The sequence below is a fragment of the Cicer arietinum genome, chromosome 1, assembly GCF_000331145.2.
Source record: "Cicer arietinum cultivar CDC Frontier isolate Library 1 chromosome 1, Cicar.CDCFrontier_v2.0, whole genome shotgun sequence".
Classification (NCBI taxonomy): domain Eukaryota; kingdom Viridiplantae; phylum Streptophyta; class Magnoliopsida; order Fabales; family Fabaceae; genus Cicer; species Cicer arietinum.
Genome location: NC_021160.2, coordinates 26830683 through 26839711, shown reverse-complemented (window position 1 = coordinate 26839711; position 9029 = coordinate 26830683). Strand labels below are relative to the sequence as shown.

General features: G+C 31.4%; 1 non-coding gene across 1 annotated transcript; it reads left to right on the top strand.

Moving 5' to 3' along the window:
• The first annotated feature begins 5755 nt into the window (after window positions 1-5755).
• On the top strand, window positions 5756-5843 carry TRNAS-GGA (transfer RNA serine (anticodon GGA)). The gene has a single exon. It is a non-coding gene; the product is annotated as a tRNA-Ser (tRNA).
• Window positions 5844-9029: the final 3186 nt, after the last annotated feature.

The window sequence follows — 9029 nt, the reverse complement described above, 5'->3', positions numbered from 1 at the left end:
AAAAGGTATATACATTCATCAAACTAAATATACAAAAAAGCTTCTTAGGTATCTTAAGATGAGTGATTGCAAACCTATGGCTACACAAATGCACCCGACCTGTTCACTTGAAAAAGATTATTCAGGAGAAAAAGTTGTCCAAAACCCCTATATAGGAATGATAGGATCCCTGCTTTACCTTACTGCTTCCAGACTTGACATCATATTTAGTGTATGTGTATGTGTATGTGCAAGACTTCAAGCTTACCATAAGGAATCACATTTAGCTGTTTTTAAGGGAATTCTTCGATACCTAAAAGGCACTACCAACCTTACGTTGTTACAAGAAATATCATAAGTACAAACTTAGTGGATATTGTGTTTCTGATTATGTTGGAGATAAACTTGAGAGAAAGAGCACTAGTGGCAACTGCACCTTTTTATGTGACAACTTAATATCTTGGTCAAGTAAGAGACAAAACACCATTGAAATATCAACAACAGTGGACGAGTATATTTCAACAGGTTCTCAACTACTTTGGATGAAGCATCAACTTGAAGACTACAAAATCCTAGAATCCAACGTTCCTTTCTACTACGACAACACTTCTGCGATTTGTCTAACCAAAAACCCTATCTAACATTCTAGAGCTAAACACATAGAGATCAAGCACCACTTCATTAGGGACTTCGTTCAAAAAGGGGTACTAAACATTCAATTTGTAGACACTTAACACCAAAGGACCAACATTTTCACCAAACCACTACCTAAATATCTGTTTGACTTCATCTAGAAAAACCTAAACCTTACCTTCATACTTCACTGATGTTGCGATCACTTCAAAGTAATTTTGTTTTATACTAGTTATTATATTTCTTGTATTATGTTATATTTATTTTATTCCAAAAAAAAAACGAAGAAAAAAAACGAGAGACAAAGGTTCACTTTCCAATCTTTTTGTCTGATGACAAAAGGGGGAGAAATATATCTGATAATGTGAGGAGAAAATGATACTAAGACTTATGAGGAGCTCTAAGTTATGGGAAGTCAAAGAAATATAAAGAAAAATTGTTATCACAAATACAAGTTTTGTCATCATCAAAGATAGGGAGATTGTTGTAACCAAGTTGGTTTTACATTTATAGTTTTTATGTTAATAAAAGTATTTTATGAAAACAATATATTTGACTTCAAAGAGTTCAAAAGAAGATTCATGTTTTTGAAAAAAAATCTAAAATAAGATTTGATTCCAATTTATAATAAAAGAAAATCTAAAATAAATATTTAATTCAAATTTATAATTGAAGAAAATCTAAAATAAGATTTGATTCAAATTTATAATTGAAGAAAATCTAAAATAAGATTTGATTCAAATTTATAATTGATGAAAATCTAAAGTAAGATTTGACTCATATTTATAATTCAAGAAAACCTTTGACCAAATTGAAAAAAAGATATGGTCAAGATTTGAAGAAGATTTGAATAATATTTAATCAATATTTGATGAAGATTTGAAGAAGAATTTATTTGAATAATTTACAGAGTCAATCTACACAAAATAGGAACAGAATCAATCTCAAGAATTTACAAACTCAATTTGAACAAGATACAATTCAGAATTAAACAATGACTAAATTGAAGTGTAAATTTTCACTATAAATAGACAGTCAAGGTTGAAGGAGAAAAACATCGAAAAAAAGAAGAAAAAAAGTATAAGAGCTTAAGCTCAAAGTTATTAATTCATCTTAGAGTTCAAAGAGAGAAACACTTGTTCAAGTTAGAAATATTTTCTGAGTGTTCTTTTCATAGAGTGTGAGAGTTATTATTATTATCAGTTTTGTTAGAAGCATCTACTTAAGTTCCAATATTTTGTATTCAACTTAATAGTGGTTTAGTTCCTTTTTCAATATGGGGTTGTCAGGTTGCTAGGAGAAGACTTGGCTTGTAGGATCAATGTGGTTAGTTCCTAAAAAATCTGGGGTTGTCAGGCTATTTGGGAAGACTGGCTTGGAGGGTCAGGTGCTTTGTAATTCAAGGTAATTGAATTAGTGGATTAAAGCCTTCTGAATGAAGGGACTGGATGTAGCCAAGTAAGTGGTGAACCAAGATAAATATACATGTTTAATTAATTAACTCTCATTGTTTACTGCTTCTGAATATGATTGCTTCTTATCTAAGTAATTCATAAAAATCAACCAACCTTCATCAAATTCGCAAAAATTTATCAACTTTATCAAACACAATTCAACATCCCCTTCCCGTGTTTGCACCTTCAAAACTTTATTAGAAAACGTAGGTGTACTTGAAGGTCAAGAACTCAAATTGGTATTTTTGTAGTTGTTATTCAAAGTACCTGATACATGGAAGACAGAAACAAGGTCTCCTTATTAACTCAAATGGTGGTTATGCTTCATGTTGTAATATCAATTAAACTGCATCTCCAAAAAAGAATTCCAAATTCAAGATAAGCAAAAATGGTTCACTCTTTTTGCTTAATTCTTATTGTTATTTTTCCCTGAATATATGTTATGTCATGATTGTTTCTTTCCTACCTTTTTCTAATGCCAAAAGGGGGAGAGTTACATGATTTACTTTCTTCAGGAGGATTTTTTTTATAAATATTTTCACATAGAGAGGGGAAATATACTATGCGCTTATTTTAGATATTTTAGTTGGTTAAATAGTTATTTTACACTAGTTAGTTGTGTAATTAGTTGACTATATAAGTCTATGTAATCCTTGATATAATTCTTTCTCTCAATTATTAATATTACTCAATTTAGTTTTCACTATTTCTTTCTTATCAGTAACTTTGATCAAGAATAATAATATAGCATTAGAGAGATAATTATTATGCAATATTAGTTTTTCAAAATAAAAGAAATATATATTATATGGTTAAGAAAAATTTCATTCTTTCTAGTCTTAATTGGCATTTCAAATTATATTCATATTATCTTCTATTCATATTATAGATAGTCAGAAACAAACCTAACCTACGAAAAAAATGTCAAAAAAAGTTCCTCAAATCATACAAATTTTCTTACTCTTAGATGAATATTATGTTCTATAGCATCCTTCTGCATATTCTTTTTCATTGTCTTAGAAATCACCTTCTTAAAAGTCTATTCAATAGCAGTAGAGTAGTTTGTTGCCTTCACATCTCAACTCTACGATTTGTTTCGCTAACATCATTATTTTTTTAAAAATCTTTCAATATCTCCAAGTGCTAAGTAATCCTAGGATGTAATTTATCATGAGTAAAAAATAAAATTTAAATATGTCATACTCGACATCATAGTCTTTGAGTTAACTTCCAAATCATAAGTGATTTGATGGTTTTGAACATTGTTCTTTTCAAATATTGCATCACTCCAAGAACCAACGATATGCATGATTGGATACTGATGATCCTCTTGTAGATTATTTGTGTTAGATAAATTAGATAGGAAAGAACCAAAGACCTCGTGAATTTTATTTTTAGGATCCTGTGTAGATTGTACCTCATGTTCCTCAAGTGTCTCTTGAATGGTTTCTGATTACCCAAAATCAATTAATTCCTAGTAAAAAGCTTCTTCGTGATTTTTATTAAATTTTTCCTAATCTAATAGCTTGTTTCCAATATTCAGCAGCTTGATCAAACCAAGATTCGGCAATTTCAGAATCTCCCTGTCGAATGGCCTGTTCTCCACGGTCGGAATAGGTGAGTAAATTCCTTCCCTTAGAACCGTACTTGAGAGTTTCCTGACTCATACGGCTCAATAGTTAATTCTTTTGATCTTCCTTTTTTTCTGGAGTTAACAACAAGAAAAGAGCTTAATTACATGAGTTTCAAACTTGAATTTGGATTAAAAATTTAATCCTTTGTTTTTAGTTTTATCTTTTCTCCTACCCTCAGAAGAATAAAACATCGACATTAACACTCTTATTGGAATTTTCTGAAAGGTAACTATCTCCATTTCATATATCATATACTTTGATATAGAATATATCCATGTCTATAGAATCTTTGAGAAAGGCTTTTCTTGATGAGAAAAGAAAAGACTTACTATCTTTGGGATCTGATACTACACCGCTGCTCAAAACCTTAGGGGATCCACTTTATTACATAAGTAGATTCCTAATTTATTATCATATAAGTAAGCAGTTCTTGTTGTATCGGCCAAAAACCTTGTTAATTGATCTTTACGGTGCTTCCTCTATCAATTAGATCTTTTATCCATAGAAAAAAAGTATCTAGGCATATATATTTTATTTCTTCATATTTTGACTTCTATGAAGTTTGTTTCTTTGCTACAGCTGATAAAAATCGTTGTTTCGAACGAGATATATATGTAGAAAGCCTATTTCTTTTTTTGTCTAATATTTATTAGTATTTGCGGAGTTATTTGTTCTTTTCTTTTTTCTTTCTATAGTGGAGATAGTCGCACGTAATGACAGATCACGGCCATATTGTTAAAAGCTTGAGGTAAAAACGGGTTTCGTTCGAGTGCCCGAAAATAGTATTCCAACGCTTTCGTATGTTCTCCGTTACTTGTGTGGATAAGGCCTATATTATAAAGTATATAACTTCGATCATAGGGATCAATTTCCAGTCGCATAGCCTCATAATAATTCTCTAAAGCTTCCGCATAATTTCCTTCAGATTGAGCCGACATCCGTTACGGTCGTCATTCGGTTCAAAGAATCTCCGTTCCAGAACCGTACGTGAGATTTTGATCTCATACGGCTCCTCCTTTCCTTTAATGTGTATAATGATAAACATGCATAGAATCAAAAAAGATTCCAATATTCTCATTATCAACTGAGCGGGACTAGTGTTTTTACACGAAATTTCTAGCCAACCTTCCTGTAAAAGATCTTTTATTAACATCAAGTATGTTATTACTGAATAAATAGTAACTTCAACAATTTCTTTGTCCTCAACGCTGCTAAATTTCCCGGAATTAGTCACTTCAACAATCTTCGATGGTTCTATGAGTATCCAAAATACAAACGAGATGGATGTTTATTGTCCCAACCATTTTTGTTAGTCCCGATCCCGATAAGAAGGGAAATCTTTTTTTTTACAAAGTTTTCTCGTGTTGTTGATTCCTAAGCGTAGTGCTTCTTTCCCCATGCCGCCTATTGGTACTAGTGGAGTAGGATTGACCTAACCGCATAGATATAGGTATAACCTTTCGCTTAATACTATAAACCTAAAATTCAAGCATATGAGGCTGCATTAATCGGGAATACACGACAGAAGGAATTAATCCTTTTATTTCCATTCCAAACTTCACCTTCAGCAAGCGTCGGTTTTTTTTTTCAAAATTTTTTTCTTTCTCTCCGAAGAATGTATCTTTGTTTTCAGACTGAGATCGGTAAAAAAAAAAAAGATAATCAAATCGCACCATCTCGGTAATAACTGAATGCCTCTTTTTCTCCAGAAGTTGTCGGAATTATTCGTAATAATATATTGGCTACAATCGAAAAGGTCTTATCAATAAAATTTCCATTTATACGAGATCTAGTCATAGGTAGCAATCCATTCTATAATTTCATTTTTTTTTTCGCGTGAGAAAATAATCCCCCAAACAAAGGAATTGTACAATACAGTACGAAATAACGTAAAAATGGACTTATTAATCAAATTACTTTATCCTACGGCAGGCACGAAGGAGGTTTTTTTTTTGATAAAAACTTTTCTTTCTATTTTTTAGATTGTATGCGCCTACGCAAATGAAATATGAATGCCTCCCGATTCACTGGGTTTCTGGGCATAATCATTATGTAGGAGAGATGGCCGAGTGGTTCAAGGCGTAGCACTGGAACTGCTATGTAGGCTTTTTGTTTACCGAGGGTTCGAATCCCTCTCTTTCCGGACCTTTGCCAAGGTCATCAATGTTACTGACCTCCATGTTCGAAAAGGTGAGTAAATTCAGCAGCTTGATCATTGTTGAAAAATAGTGGTGCCTTCAAGATCATTGTTGGAGATACGATCAATAAAAAAGAGAGTTAACAACACAATGAACACGATTACTCGAAATTTATTTGTCTATGTTCAATTTCAATGTTTTCTAAAGCAACAACGTTTTAAGAAGTATACTTTTTTTCAACTTCTTTGCAACTGCAACATCTTCGATAGATTGAATTATTCCATGACAATTAGAATTATCTATCGAATGTCCAACAAACTTATAAGATTCACAAAAAAATAGAAATTTTTCATAATCGATATAAACAAAAATTTAAGTTAAAAATTTATTAAAAAGAAAAGAAAAAAAAATTGAAGAGACATAAACCTAACCTATGAAAAAAATGTCAAAAAAAGTTCCTCAAATCATACAAATTTTCTTACTCTTAGATGAAAATTACGTTCTATAGCATCCTTCTACATATTCTTTTTCATTGTCTTAGAAATCACCTTCTTAAAAGTCTATTCAATAGCAGTAGAGCGGTTTGTTGCCTTCACATCTCATCTCTACGATTTATTTCGCTAACATAATTATTTTTTTAAAAATCTTTCAATATCTCCAAGTGCTAAGTAATCCTAGGATGTAATTTATCATGAGTAAAAAATAAAATTTAAATATGTCATACTCGACATCATAGTCTTTGAGTTAACTTCCAAATCATAAGTGATTTGATGGTTTTGAACATTGTTCTTTTCAAATATTGCATCACTCCAAGAACCAACAATATGCATGATTGGATACTGATGATCCTCTTGTAGATTATTTGTGTTAGCTAAATTAGATAGGAAAGAACCAAAGACCTCGTGAATTTTATTTTTAGGATCCTGTGTAGATTGTACCTCATGTTCCTCAAGTGTCTCTTGAATGGTTTCTGATTACCCAAAATCAATTAATTCCTAGTAAAAAGCTTCTTCATGATTTTTATTAATTTTTTCCTAATCAAAGGGAGAAAATTCTTGAAAAATAGTGGTGTCTTCTAGATCATCGTTGGTGATACGATCAATAAAAAAGAGAGTTAACAACACAATGAACACGATTACTCGAAATTTATTTGTCTATGTTCAATTTCAATGTTTTCTGAAGCAACAACGTTTTAAGAAGTATACTTTTTTTCAACTTCTTTGCAACTGCAACATCTTCGATAGATTGAATTATTCCATGACAATTAGAATTATCTATCGAATGTCCAACAAACTTATAAGATTCACAAAACAATAGAAATTTTTCATAATCGATATAAACAAAAAAAATGCATATCTTTCACGTTAAACACGAATACGATCTATCAGCTCTTGTAACATGTCCAAATCGACCAGAACTTGAGCAAAATGTCCCAAAGTTTCTGAATTGATTGCTTCATCAAGAGATAATTGGGTGTCAATACCTGAAGCAATTGTAAAAACAATCTCTTATATATAATTTGTTATTGATTTTATTTTAATCCCTTCATTGAGCAAATTCATCCTAAAAATGTTTGTCATCATCAAAAATAGGAGAATGTGAATATATGTTTTGACAGGAATAATTTTATTTTGATGGTTGACAAAAGAAATTCTAAAATGATAAGGATGCAAAAAGTAAAAAATGTGAGATATTTCTAAATTATTGGATAATATATGTATGTATAATTCGTGATAATTGACATGAAATTGTTGTTGGTTTAGTGGTTGTGTTCGTTGCGTTGAAACATAAAGTCATGAGTTCGAACCTTTCTTCTTCCTTATTTCGCCTTGAAAAGACGCAATTGTTTATTAAAAATGAAGAGGCATAGCAGCGATTCGAACCTGATCCTCACGCAACAGAAACATTGATTAACCAACAGACCAATGCAATGCTTCAATAAATAACTGAACGTTATATGTATATATCCCTTCGTAAACAGTGGCAGAAGAAGAATTGCAACTCTTTCTCAAGTGACATTATTTTTCCTATAAATAAGGTCACTTTGGACAGAATGCAAACAACGAATTCAAGTAATTGTCATCCATTTTCTTTCACTCATTCTCATATACTAAGTCAACTTATTCTTTTCTAATGCATGAGAAAAGAATAAGTAACATTATTTTGTAACATACTATTGAAAGATATTCTTAGTGTGATAGTGCAAATCATATCAAGGTTTCCAAAGTACCCTGAAGGAGATTCGTTGGTTATCTCATTTGCATCCGATTGGTGGAGGCGGATCAAACCTAAAGGCTAGTGTAACAACACGCTTTGGAATTTGCTACATATAATCTTCATCAACAACTTCACTATTAAAGTCTTGAAGCAATTGTCACCAACACAGATCCAACAATCTTTAGGTTCAATTATTTTTTCAATCAATGGCTGCATCACTCAAAGAAATGACTTCTAATTTGTGAAGTTGGAGAAATTCGATGGAGGAAATTTTATACGTTGAAAAAGATGAAATTCCTTCTAACAACTTTGAAGTTGGTGTATGTTCTGAACACCACAAGACCGCTTGAGAAGGAAGTGGAAACATTAGCATAAACAAGAGAAAGGCAAAAGTGGGACAATGATGACTATATATGCATGGGCCATATTCTCAACGGAATGTTTGACTCCTTGTTCGATATATATCAAAGTAGCATCTTTGCAAAGGAACTATGGGAGAAATTAGATTCAAGATACATGCAAGAAGACGCTACAAGTAAGAAGTTTCTTGTTTCTCAATTTAATAATTATAAAATGGTTGATAATAAATCAGTAATGGAACAAATGCATGAGATTGAACGTATTCTTAATAACTACAAACAACATAAGATGCACATGGATGAAACCATTATTGTAACCTCCATAATAGGCAAACTTCCACCTTCTTAGAAAGATGACAAAAAATCTATGAAACATAAGAAAGAGGACATATCACTTGAGCAATTGGGTAATCACCTTCGTTTAGAAGAAGAGTATCGTAAACAAGAGGATACTAAGAACCAATTTTCTCATGAAAAGGTCCATGTAATGGAGGAAGGAAATTCAAGCAAATCTTTTAAGAAAAGAAATCGAGATTTTGATAAATCTCATGAAAAACACAATGGTAATGATGAACAAAGAAAGAAAAGAAAAGGAAGTTGTTATCATTGTGGAAA